Below are 12,368 nucleotides of genomic sequence, written 5' to 3'. Positions count from 1 at the left end.
TGTAGAGGATGCCATGCCACCCGGTAGACTGCCATAATGACCGTGGGGTGATTATGCTACCAGTTCAGGAGGTCAGCCACAGAGCACTGCAGCGTTTTCACTGAAATCACTTAAATGGTCTCGGACTCTCTGTTCCTCCAGCCATAATAGAACATGCAGATGGCATTCATTAGGTCACACAGTAGCAAAACGGTTTTCAACGGTACGGGAAGACAATGGTTTTATATACGACGATTAAGGAAAATATCTAGAAAAATATCTTGAAATAAGATAAACTACAGGTATTAAGCCTTTTTTAGGTTAAAATAAGCTAAATGATCTGCCAGTGACGTTAGATAATTTAGCTTGGTACGGAAAAACAAGAAATAAACTAGTTAAGTGAATCATCACTCAGATATTTACACTTGCTTAGATTTCACTTTTTGCAGTGTACAGACTCACTCACAGCTACCACCACTCAAGCATCCTGAAATGTCTCATTTTAATGTAAATATTGTTCTAGGTATCCAGGAGATTGTCCTTTCGGAGCATCTGAGATGAGTATTGAGGCCAATCCATCATGTTCAGACAGCTGTCAGGCTCACAGGAAAAACAATTAAAGGTTCCACATACAGGTCGAGCTCCACGGATAGTCAATGAAGCAACAGTTGGTTGAGTGCGTCCTAAATGGCACCCTATCGCCTACATAGTACACTTCTTTTGACCAGAGCCCTATGGGCACTGGTCAAAAGTAGTGCCCTATATAGGCAATAGGGTGCCAGTTGGAAAGCAGTGTGTGTGCGGTGCTGTGAACAATGGATTCATTAAAAGTTGCCAGGGACGAAGGAGAGGGGATGGATGTGTGGTAGACTAGACACAATTAAAATGACCTATGTTAGAAGGTTGAGGACTCACGGGACTATGTTGGAAGAGCAGGAGGATATTGAGCTGTATTTAATATGTTTCCAATTTGGATTGGCAAAAACACACGGTGAAGGTGGTCTGCTGGGTTTATTTTCCTATCTCCACAGATCGACACAAAAGAGTCTCTCAGAATTGATGAAATCATTACGTGGTAAGGAACCTGTGTGCTTAGATAATAGGGAAAGTCTCCACTCTAGGTAGTCCATGTCTGCACTGGCTAGCCCATGATCCAGTCATAGTCCAGTCTGGCTTGCCCATGGTCAGACATAGGGAGAGGGTCATTCTGGCTCGAGGGAGAGTGTTCACATTGATGGTCCAGACCTATAAGATTCTGCACTCTGGCTTGCGCATGGTGAATCTTCACTCCTGGCCAGCCCAACCACAGCACCCATCATCCAAAGCCACCAGCCGCCATGTTTGGCTAAAATGGTGAGCAAACTAAACAGGCATGTGGGCCAAAACTTCTACAGCTCAAAACACAGACACACATGGTCACACATGTATGGATGCAGTACACACATTCTGTAAAATCACAGTACTATAACCTAATAAACCCAGTTGGCATTTTGACAAGTCAATGCAATTGTATCTCCTTCTGCTGCCAACTCTGCCAGACACTGGGGTATAAAACACATCAGGTTATCTGTAACATGTGAGAGGCATACATCACACACACAGTTATCTCAAGTTATTCATATATGCGTGTTTTATTTCAGTACAAGTCCACAATGACAATGCAATCAAGACAGTAGCAAGTATTGAATCGTGGAGCATACTGTTCTCTAACAGCACTTGACAAGCCATTGATTCCAGTCAATAGTCTCTACCCCACAGGCTCTGGGACTGGGGGTGGCTTATTGACAAGCCACTTCGTCAGTAAAAAAAAAAAAGTCAATTGAAGTGATTGATAACCTCTTATGTCTGGTAATAGACAGTGCATTACTTGGTGCATTCTGTATGATGAATCAGGCTGACATGTGGTACAATTGGATCATAAAACCCAAAGTGTGAGAGTGCAGTTACGTCCCCAATGGCACCCTATTCCCTATATAGTGTGCTACTTTTGACAATGGGCCCCGGTCAAAAGTAGTGCACTATATAGGGTATAGAGCAGGGGTGCTCGAGTACTATTTGAGAAGGTCCGGTAACACAAAATTCCTAGGTGGCAAAGGTCCGGATGGATATTGTCATTTATCGTCGTAGTAACAAAACGCCCACCTTGCAACCCCAAACTGTTCACACCCTATTGTTTTGCTGTTTTAAAGCTAATTACCTGCAATTCCACAACATTTTCCATGTCTTGTGTGTTTAAATGACACCAGTGGCCAACCAAAGCAAGGGAGAGAGAGAGACTGGTGCCCCCAGGTAGCCTATGGATAGATTATTTGTTGCTGTTGAACAATTTATCATTAAATCTATCCCATCAATGTTCTTTCAGGAATACATTAATAGAACTTGCAAATTGATGAAAACATTGAATGCAAGGACTCCAGTCGATAGGTGACAACTTGTGTTTAAGTGAAAAAGACTGTCCATTAACCCTTATGAAGAACAATTGAACACGCCAGGACAAGAGGTAAAGCTAAACTCAATACAGATACAACATCCACTTCATTTTAAATAACATACACAGATGGATAGGGGATGTGAATGGGCAGGGGATCCCTGTTTTGTTCACAAACCAGTGCTCATGGTGAGATGAGATCTGCATGGCCTCCATGCTTGTCACTGAACCGGCCATTTCATCTCATTTGCATTATGCATATTTCACACATGTCCTTGCTTACTGTAGCAGATTCCCAGATCAACATTACAGAAGAATAAGCCATGCATAGCTAATGCTTAATGGTAAATAACCTGTATGTCCTAAATGGCTCCCATTTCCTATGTAATGCACTACATTTGACCAGTAATGCACTACATTTGACCAGGGTCCGGTTTCCCAAAAGCATCTTATGGCTAAGATCATCGTCAGAACTGTCGTAGGAGCATCGTTAAATCTCAGAGCCGTTTCCAAAAACCATCCTCACTAAAGTCGCACTTGAAAACGCTCGTTGTTTACCGAATGCCTCAGACCGCTAGAACAGCTACAGTGCCTTCAGAAAGTATTCACACGCCTTGACTTACACATTTTTGTTGCGTTACAGCCCGAATTCAAAATGTGAAAACATGTTTTTAGAAATGTTAGCACGTTTTGAAAATGAAATACAGAAATATCTAAATTTACACCCCTTTGCTGTGACACTCCAATTTGAGCTCAGGTGCATCTAATTTCCTTTTTATCATCTTTGAGATGTCGCTACAACTTCAATTGAGTCCACCTGTGACCAATTCAATTGTTTGGACATGATTTAGAAAAGACACAAACCTATCTAGATAAGGTCCCACAGTTGACAGTGCATATCAGAGCAGAAACTATAAGCTATAAAAAAAACAGTCGCACACTCTATGTATAAACTCCCAGCATTTATTGGGTAAACCACCACCATTTTGGCATCACTATGCCTTCTTCTGCTCTATACCATAAAGTCCAAGGAACTGTCCGGAGATCGGGATGAGGCATGCAGTTGAAGTCGGAGGTTTACATACACCTTAGACAAATACATTTAAACTCAGTTTTTCACAATTCCTGACATTTAATCCTAGTAAAAATCCCCCGTCTTAGGTAAGTTAGGATCACCACTTCATTTTAAGAATGTGAAATGTCAGAATAATAGTAGAGAATGATTTATTTCAGCTTTTATTTCTTTCATCACATTCCCAGTGGGTCAGAAGTTTACATACACTCAATTAGTATTTGGTTGCATTGCCTTTAAATTGTTTAACTGGGGTCAAACGTTTCAGAAGCTTCCCACAATAAGTTGGGTGAATTTTGGCCCATTCCTCCTGACAGAGCTGGTGTAACTGAGTCAGGTTTGTAGGCCTCCTTGCTCGCACACGCTTTTTCACTTCTGCCCACAAATTTTCTATAGGATTGAGGTCAGGGCTTTGTGATGACCACTCCAAAACCTTGACTTTGTTGTCCTCAAGCCATTTTGCCACAACTTTGGAAGTATGCTTGGGGTCATTGTCCATTTGGAAGACCCATTTGCGTCCAAGCTTTAACTTCCTGACTGATGTCTTGAGATGTTGCTTCAATATATCCACATAATTTTCCATCCTCATGATTCCATCTATTTTGTGAAGTGCACCAGTCTCTCCTGCAGCAAAGCACCCCCACAACATGATGCTGCCACCCCCCGTGCTTCACGGTTGGGATGGTGTTCTTCAGCTTGCAAGCCTCCCCCTTTTTCCTCCAAACATAACAATGGCCAAACAGTTTTTTTGTACAATAAAAGTGAAGACATCAAAACTATGAAATAACACATAAGGAATCACGTAGTAACCAAAAATGTGTTAAACAAATCAGATTCTTCGAAGTAGCCACCCTTTGCCTTGATGACAGCTTTGCACACTTAGTCATTCTCTCAACCAGCTTCACCTGGAATGCTTTTCCAACAGTCTTGAAGGAGTTCCCACATATGCTGAGCACTTGTTGGCTGCTTTTCCTTCACTCTGCAGTCCAACTTACCCCAAACCATCTCATTTGGGTTGAGGTCGGGTGATTGTGGAGGCCAGGTCATCTGATGCAGCACTCCATCACTCTCCTTCTTGGTCAAATAGCCCTTAACACACCTCCAGGCTAGTCCAGGTGTTGAGTCATTGTCCTGTTGAAAAACAAATGATAGTCCCACTAAGCACAAACCAGATGGAATGGCGTATCGCTGAAGAATGCTGTGGTAGTCATGCTGGTTAAGTGTGCCTTGAATTCTAAATAAATCACTGAGTGTCATCAGCAAAGCATCCCCACACCATCACACCACCTCCTCCATGCTTCACAGTGGGAACCACACATGTGGAGATCATCCGTTCACCTACTCTGCATCTCAAAGACACGGCAGTTGGAACCAAAAATCTCAAATTCGGATTCATTAGACCAAAGGACAGATTTCAACCGCTCTAATGTCCATTTCTCGTGTTTCTTGGCCCAAGCAAGTTTCTTCATCTTACTGGTTTCCTTTAGTAGTGGTTTCTTTGCAGCAATTCGAAAATGAAGGCCTGATTCACGTCTCCTCTGAACAGTTGATGTTGAGATGTGTCTGTTACTTAAACTCTGTGTTACTTAATCCTCTGCAGCAGAGCTAACTCTGGGTCTTCCTTTCCTGTGGCGGTCCTCATGAGAACCAGTTTCATCATAGCGCTTGATGTTTTTTGTGACTGCACATGAAGAAACTTTCAAAGTTCTTGAAATTTTCCAGATTGACTAACCTTCATGTCTTAAAGTAATGATGGACTATCATTTGTCTTTGCTTATTTGAGCTGTTCTTGCCAAATATCGACTACGTCTTTTACCAAATAGTGCTATCTTCTGTATACTAACCCTACCTTCTCACAACACAACTGGTTGGCTCAAACGCATTAAGGAATGAGATTCCACAAATTAACAAGACACACATGTTAATTGAAATGAATTCCAGGTGACTACCTCATGAAGCTGGTTGAGAGAATGCCAAGAGTGTGCAAAGCTGCCATCAAGGCAAAGGGTGGCTACTTTGAAGAATCTGATTTGTTTTAACACATTTTTGGTTACTACATGATTCCATGTGTTATTTCATAGTTTCGATGTCTTCACTATTATTCTACAATGTAGAAAATGGTTAAAATAAAGAAAAACATTGGAATGAGTAGGTGTGTCCAAACTTTTGACTGGTACTGTATACAGTATATGATAGATTATGGGGAACACAACCATAATGAAATATGTACACCAACAGGCAATACGTCACTCAGAAACCACAGCATGGCATAGCCAACATAACATACTCATAGGTTACACTAATACATTGTATGCCTTAGGTCTATATATATATATATATATATATAGAGAGAATTCAAAGAAACATTTCAAATGAATATGCAACCATTTAAACTGCATTAGCATGAGAAGCAAAAAGGTATTTTAATTACTGATCTAAAAATATCATCCCCCAAAAATCTTTCTTGCGTGCTGAACTCATCCTTTGTTCTGTGTCACTCTCCTGGTCTATTTCTGCAATAATCTCATCCAAATGTGCATACTTGGACTTATACACTCTAAGTAGCCATGTTGTACTTTTTCCGTTTTTAGAAAAGTTTGTAGAAGAAAGCGAACCACTGCGTAACGCAAACATCACTGCGTCCTGTCGATTTTCAATTGAGAATTAATTGTCTTATGCAGAGCTCCAGCATTACAGCCGTTTCTCCTACAAAGGGCGGTCACATACTCTTGGAAAGCCCAGCTCATTGGCTATCTAGCTAGCTATGTTTCAAAACATTGGACCAAGACACTGTCAATCAAGTGAACAACGCTCGTCTCATTGGTGCGTAATGATAGCGGACCTTCATGTGCTAATTGACGTGTTGTGTAGCCAATATGTAACGTAGAATGATGAAACAAGGTTTGGTTGCCTTCTAGAGTGTTTGAGGATTGCATAGAAACTGAACTTGATCTGGTGAGACAAGGTTTAGCAGATTAGATTTCATAAATTTATTGCAAATTGAAACAGTCGGATTTCACGTGAAACACTGTATTACAACATGGATTGTGTTAGGATATAAAAATAGATTTTAAGAAACAAAACTACGCAACATTTTATCTCTGGGACCCAGAGATAAAATGTTTACAATGCCATTCTAGTCAAATATCGCATATTACCAGCAACTGTCCGGATTTTGGGACACTGATCCAGTAGAGATGTTAAACTAGGTGGCCTTCCGCATCTGCCGTGGAAGGGGGCCATGCTACAGCGGTGTTTGTCAGACCATGAGACATCACGAAAAGTGGTCTTCTAACGAAAAGGTCTGGCCTACAAAGTAATAGGACCACTCTATGGAAAGGTGAGACTCTCACGAACACGTCGGCTTTGCTCTAGGATGCCCACAAGACTAGTCTGAAGGTAGCCCAGTACCAGTTAAAAAAAATTAAATGGGTGTATATAAGTAGTTTAGTGACAAAACAAAATTGGTTAAAAATGGGTCAAACAAATTATAATAACCCTGATCTTTCTTATATCTCTCAGATATAGGACAGACACTTTAAAACACATTTCTTTGGTGTATTTTTTGACTGTGTTTCTATGGGCTAATAAGCAGTAAGGCCAAATTCAATGTTTCAAATCATTTTTGTATATATATATTTTTTTAGACCTAAAGGGGTCCTAAAATGTTAACTCAAATAGCTAAATGATCCTTGGTATGACCATCTTAATAACATTTCCATAGGTTAGTTTAGTAGAATCCCCCCTCCTGGCTTAGACTCAGAGCTTGAGAAAAGCTGCAAGGAAGAAAATCCCTGAATCCAGATGTGAAAAGCCGAACCAGACATACCCAAGACACCTCAAAGCCAATGCAGACATACCCAAGACAACTCAAAGCTGATACAGACATACCCAAGACAACTCAAAGCTGTATTCGCCGCCAAAGGTGCTTTTATAAAGTATTGGACTCAGGGGTGTGAATACTTATGTAAATGAGACATTTCTGTATTTAATTTTTTATACATTTGCAAAAATTAACATTGAGGTATTTTGTGAGGATGGGGGGAAAAAAATACATATGTTATCCATTTTGAATTCAGGCTGTAACACAACTCAATACAAGGAAGCTGTTCCTAATGTTTGGTATACTCGGTTCCTAATGTTTGGTGTATTTGAATAATATTGAAATAAATGTATTGTTGAATCAATTGAGATCTATTTAGCTAATTGTAGGCTAGCGTACTGTAATTTGCCTCATCACATTTCATTATGTTTAACGTGTGCATTGCTGTGCCAAATCTGTGGTTTAGTGCATTATTATTGGGTTAGCATTGGAATAAGCCGCCTCAATACAGGTGGTAATATCTCTCTAGGAGCTGATCCATTGTCAGTATTGTGTAATAATTATAATGTTAAAAGGTAAGATTTGAATGGTGACAGCAGCATTCTTTCGATCCTATCAGTATGCTCCGACGACACACTTAGTGAACGTTATCTATGCATGGTGTTTTGGGAAACGCACTAAGCTCATTAGGTTCCATCGCTATCGGGAAACCGGGCCCAGGGCTATTGTCAAAAGTAGTGCTCTACATAGGAAATAGGCAGCCGTTTGGGACACAACCCATGCATAGCTAATGTACAATGGTAAATTATATTAATTGTTCTAAGCCCTGACATATCAGCACAATTATACCTGTCTCAGCAGCGCTATAGTAATGTATTATTGATCAAACGTCTCTCTCTTCCAAAAAAAATATCCTACTTCGCCTGGAGCGAGAAGGAAAGAAGGGAAAGAGGGAGATGGATGTGCTGCGGAGAAAACAAATGTCCTCTTCCCAGGCCTGGCTGTGACGAAGTTTCTGTGTTTCCTCATCTCCAGTTTGTCACTTCAGCTTGTTGACACCTCAACAAGACACATGGCTGGCAGGGAGCTCTCTCTCTCTCTCAGCTAACAAGACTCATCCTCCTCCTAGAAAGAAAAGTGTTGGTTGGGTAGATGGGGAAAGTTTTTTTCACATTACAGAGGTCTTCCTCTATTTGACTCTCAAAGATAAAAAATAAAAAAAAACGGACATTACTGAATTACATCTAACATTAGTGTGCAGTCTTTTCTTGTAAAGGTAAAATGTCATTGTAAATAAGAATTTGTTCTTAACTGACTTGCCTAGTTAAATAAAAAGAGAGAGAAGATCCTGTATCTAACCCTTCCCATACAACTGTGAATGATAGCTATAGCTTATTATATACCAGCTGGACATATACCTACCACCCCTTTCACTTTCCTGTGTTAAGCCATTTACCTCATACTGACTTAATGTCTGGGATTTTAAAGTGCTATTGAGCAGAAGGGAGGCAGGCAGGCTTCCAGAGCAGCTGGGGGCGGACCACAACGTGGTGTCTCTGGGCAATTGTGCATCATTGGCAAAAGCAGGCATAAGTTATCCATACCCAACAATCCAGTAAGTCGTGACGAACTAATTTACAAAACTCTGTTTTGGAAGAGACTGACATTACGATCAAAATTGTAGTCAATTATGACACTAGAACTCATGTTTCGGGAATCCTATCGATGCGACAGTCTTTTTAAAACCAGAGAAGTTGGTTCTAGAGGGGCAGTTGACCTTTAAACCCTTTATACTGGTACTCGTATACGGGTTGAAAATTGCAGATTTGTGCACTGATTAGCGCCTAAAATTGTAACGTAGTGGCTTTACAGTAACGTGATATACATGACGTCAGAGCTCTGGCTCTGCGTTTCAAAGCGGCGGTAATTGGGAAACTCTTGCACTCACTATATTTTGAAAGATGAAACATTGAGGATGTTAGTAATTATAGTAAATACCGCTTTGATGTCATACAAGCAAGCCAAACTCCCGTAAGTCTTTTAACATCAATTATCTTTTTCATATTCACATAATTTTTCCCACAGTTGTGTCAAGTTGGCTGGATGTCCTTTGGCTGGTGGACCGTTCTTGATGCACGCGGGAAACTTTTCAGCATGAAAAACCCAGCAGCGTAGCAGTTTGTCACACAAACTGGTGTGCTTGACACCTACTACCACACCCCATTCAAAAGGCACTAAAAATGTTGTCTTGCCCATTCACCTTCTGAATGGCACACACACACAAACAATCCAGGTCTCAATTGTCTCAAGGCTTAAAAATCCTTGTTTAACCCATCGCCTCCCCTTCATCGACACTGATTGACAAGGGATCATAGCTTTCACCTGGTAAGAAAAAGTATATGTGAACCCTTTGGAATTACCTGGAGTTCTGCATACATTTGTCATCAAATTTGATCTGATCTTCATCTAAGTCACAACAATAGACAAACGGTGTGCTTAAACTAATAACACACAACTTATTGTATTTTTCTCGTCTATATCGAATACATCATTTAAACATTCACAGTGTAGGTTGGAAAAAGTATGTGAACCCCTAGGCTAATGACTTCTCCAAAAGCTAATTGGAGTCAGAAGTCAGCTAACCTGGAGTCCAATCAATGAGACAAGATTGGAGATGTTGGTTAGAGCTGCATTTCCTTATAAAAAAAAACTCAAAATTTGAGAGTTTGCTATTCACAAGAAGCATTGCCTGATGTGAACCATGTCTCAAACAAAAGAGAGCTCAGAAGACCTAACTTTACCAATTGTTGACTTGCATAAAGCTGGAAAGGGTTACAAAAGATCATCAAAAACCGGGACTGATGATCATCAAGGTTAAGACAAATTGTCTATAAATGCTGCTACTCTCCCTTGGAGTGGCCGTCCTGCAAAGATGACTGCAAGAGCACAGCGCAGAATGCTCAATGAGGTTAAGAAGAATCCTAGAGTGTCAGCTAAAGACTTACAGAAATCTCTGGAACATGCTAACATCTCTGTTGACAAGTGTACGATACAAGTGTACAAAACATTGCTGCACATCTGAAGTTCGCAAAAGAGCACCTGGATGTTCCACAGTGCTACTGCCAAAATATTCTGTGGACAGACGAAACTAAAGTTGTGTTGTTTGGAAGGAACACACAACACTATGTGTGGAGAAAAAAAGGCACAGCACAGCAACATCAAAACCTCATCTCAACTGTAAAGTATGGTGGAGGGAGCGTCATGGTTTGGGGCTACTTTGCTGCCTCAGGGCCTGGACAGCTTGCTACTGTCGACGGAAAAATGAATTCCCAAGTTTATCAAGACATTTTGCTGGAGAATGTAAGGCTATCTATCCGCCAATTAAAGCTCAACAGAAGTTGGGTGATGCAAAAGGACAACGACCCAAAACAGAAGTAAATCAACAACAGAACGGCTTCAACAGAAGAAAATACACCTTCTGGAGTGGCTCAGTCTGATCCTGACCTCAACCCGATTGAGATGCTGTGGCATGACCTCAAGAGAGAAGTTCACACCAGACATCCCAAGAATATTGCTGAACTGAAACAGTTTTGTAAAGAGGAATGGTCCAAAATTCCTCACGACCGTTGTGCAGGTCTGATCCGCAACTACAGAAAACGTTTGGTTGAGGTTATTGTGCCAAAGGAGGGTCAACCAGTTATTAAATCCAAGGGTTCACATACTTGTTCCACCCTGCACTGTGAATGTTTATAAGGTGTGTTCAATAAAAAGACATGAAAACCTATAATTGTTAGCGTGTTATTAGTTTAAGCAGACTGTGTTTCTCTATTGTTGTGACTTGAAGATCAGATCAAGTTACATGACCAATTTTATGCAGAAATCCAGGTAATTCCAACGGGTTCACATACTTTCTCTTGCCACTGTATATACTCCATATAATGATTCTAGCCAATACACATGATATCAACTTTGAGGTAGACTTAATTAACAAAAATACCATGTCTATACCATGATTACCATATTCATAACTAATTATCTCCTTCCATTTCTCTTAGTCCGTTTGCAAACCCCCAAGACGACTACTACAAAAAGACTCTGCTTTCATGCTTAATTCCACCAACACTGTTCTATCGATTGTAGCCTTTTATATATGAAACATTGCACATTGACTGTAGGTCAAGCAGCACAACCAAGTTCACAACAAGGTGTACTATTTACGTGTAATATTTATTATAAACAATATATGGCTATAACATCACAAGGAACAAACTTGTTTCACCATAGATTTGATATACTCAATAAAACATTTCATACACTGTCAGACTTTAACATTGACATTTTAAGACATAATCCATGACTTGTACAATCAATAGTGCAAAATCTGTTTTTAGCATTAGTTAGAAATGGAGGGAAAGAGTGACAAAAATCCCTTAATACAGTTTGGTTGTGTTAAGTCAATGTACAATTGGAGAAAATGTATGTTATTTAAAATGTATTCAATACATATTAAAAAGGTATTTTCAGTTGATTGTATGTTTGCTTGTTTAGTACCTATTAAGTACCTATATGATCTATAAAATTCACGTGAATCCAAAAATATGAATGAAGTTATATTGAAGTACAGTACGTACTACTTTACAGATACAGCATAAACCTGGGGGATAAGTTCAATGCACAGAGCACAACAACCTATCGCATGTAAACTTGAGCTAAAACCAAACATGTTATGATTAAATCTCTTTAGTAAACCTTCATTCCTAATTCCACACAAATATTGATTAATGGTTATTATAGAATTCTATCTATGTTTACATGGAGACTATGGACGTATTCTCGGATCATTTACTCAGTAGTTATAATCATTATTGAGTTATAATATGGCAGACATTAAAAGTGCATTCTGTTGATAGGTGTAATCTCATTTACAGTGCATTCGTAAAGTATTTCAGACCCCTTCCCCTTTTCGTCATTTTGTTACATTACAGCCTTATTCTAAAATTGAATTAATAAAAAAAGAAATCTTCAATCTACACACAATACCCCATAATGACAAAGCGAAAACAGGT

The sequence above is a fragment of the Salvelinus namaycush genome, chromosome 9 (genome assembly GCF_016432855.1).
Source record: "Salvelinus namaycush isolate Seneca chromosome 9, SaNama_1.0, whole genome shotgun sequence".
NCBI classification, from domain to species: Eukaryota; Metazoa; Chordata; class Actinopteri; order Salmoniformes; family Salmonidae; genus Salvelinus; species Salvelinus namaycush.
The sequence above is the reverse complement of the archived record's forward strand: the minus strand, read 5'-3'. Positions refer to the sequence as shown.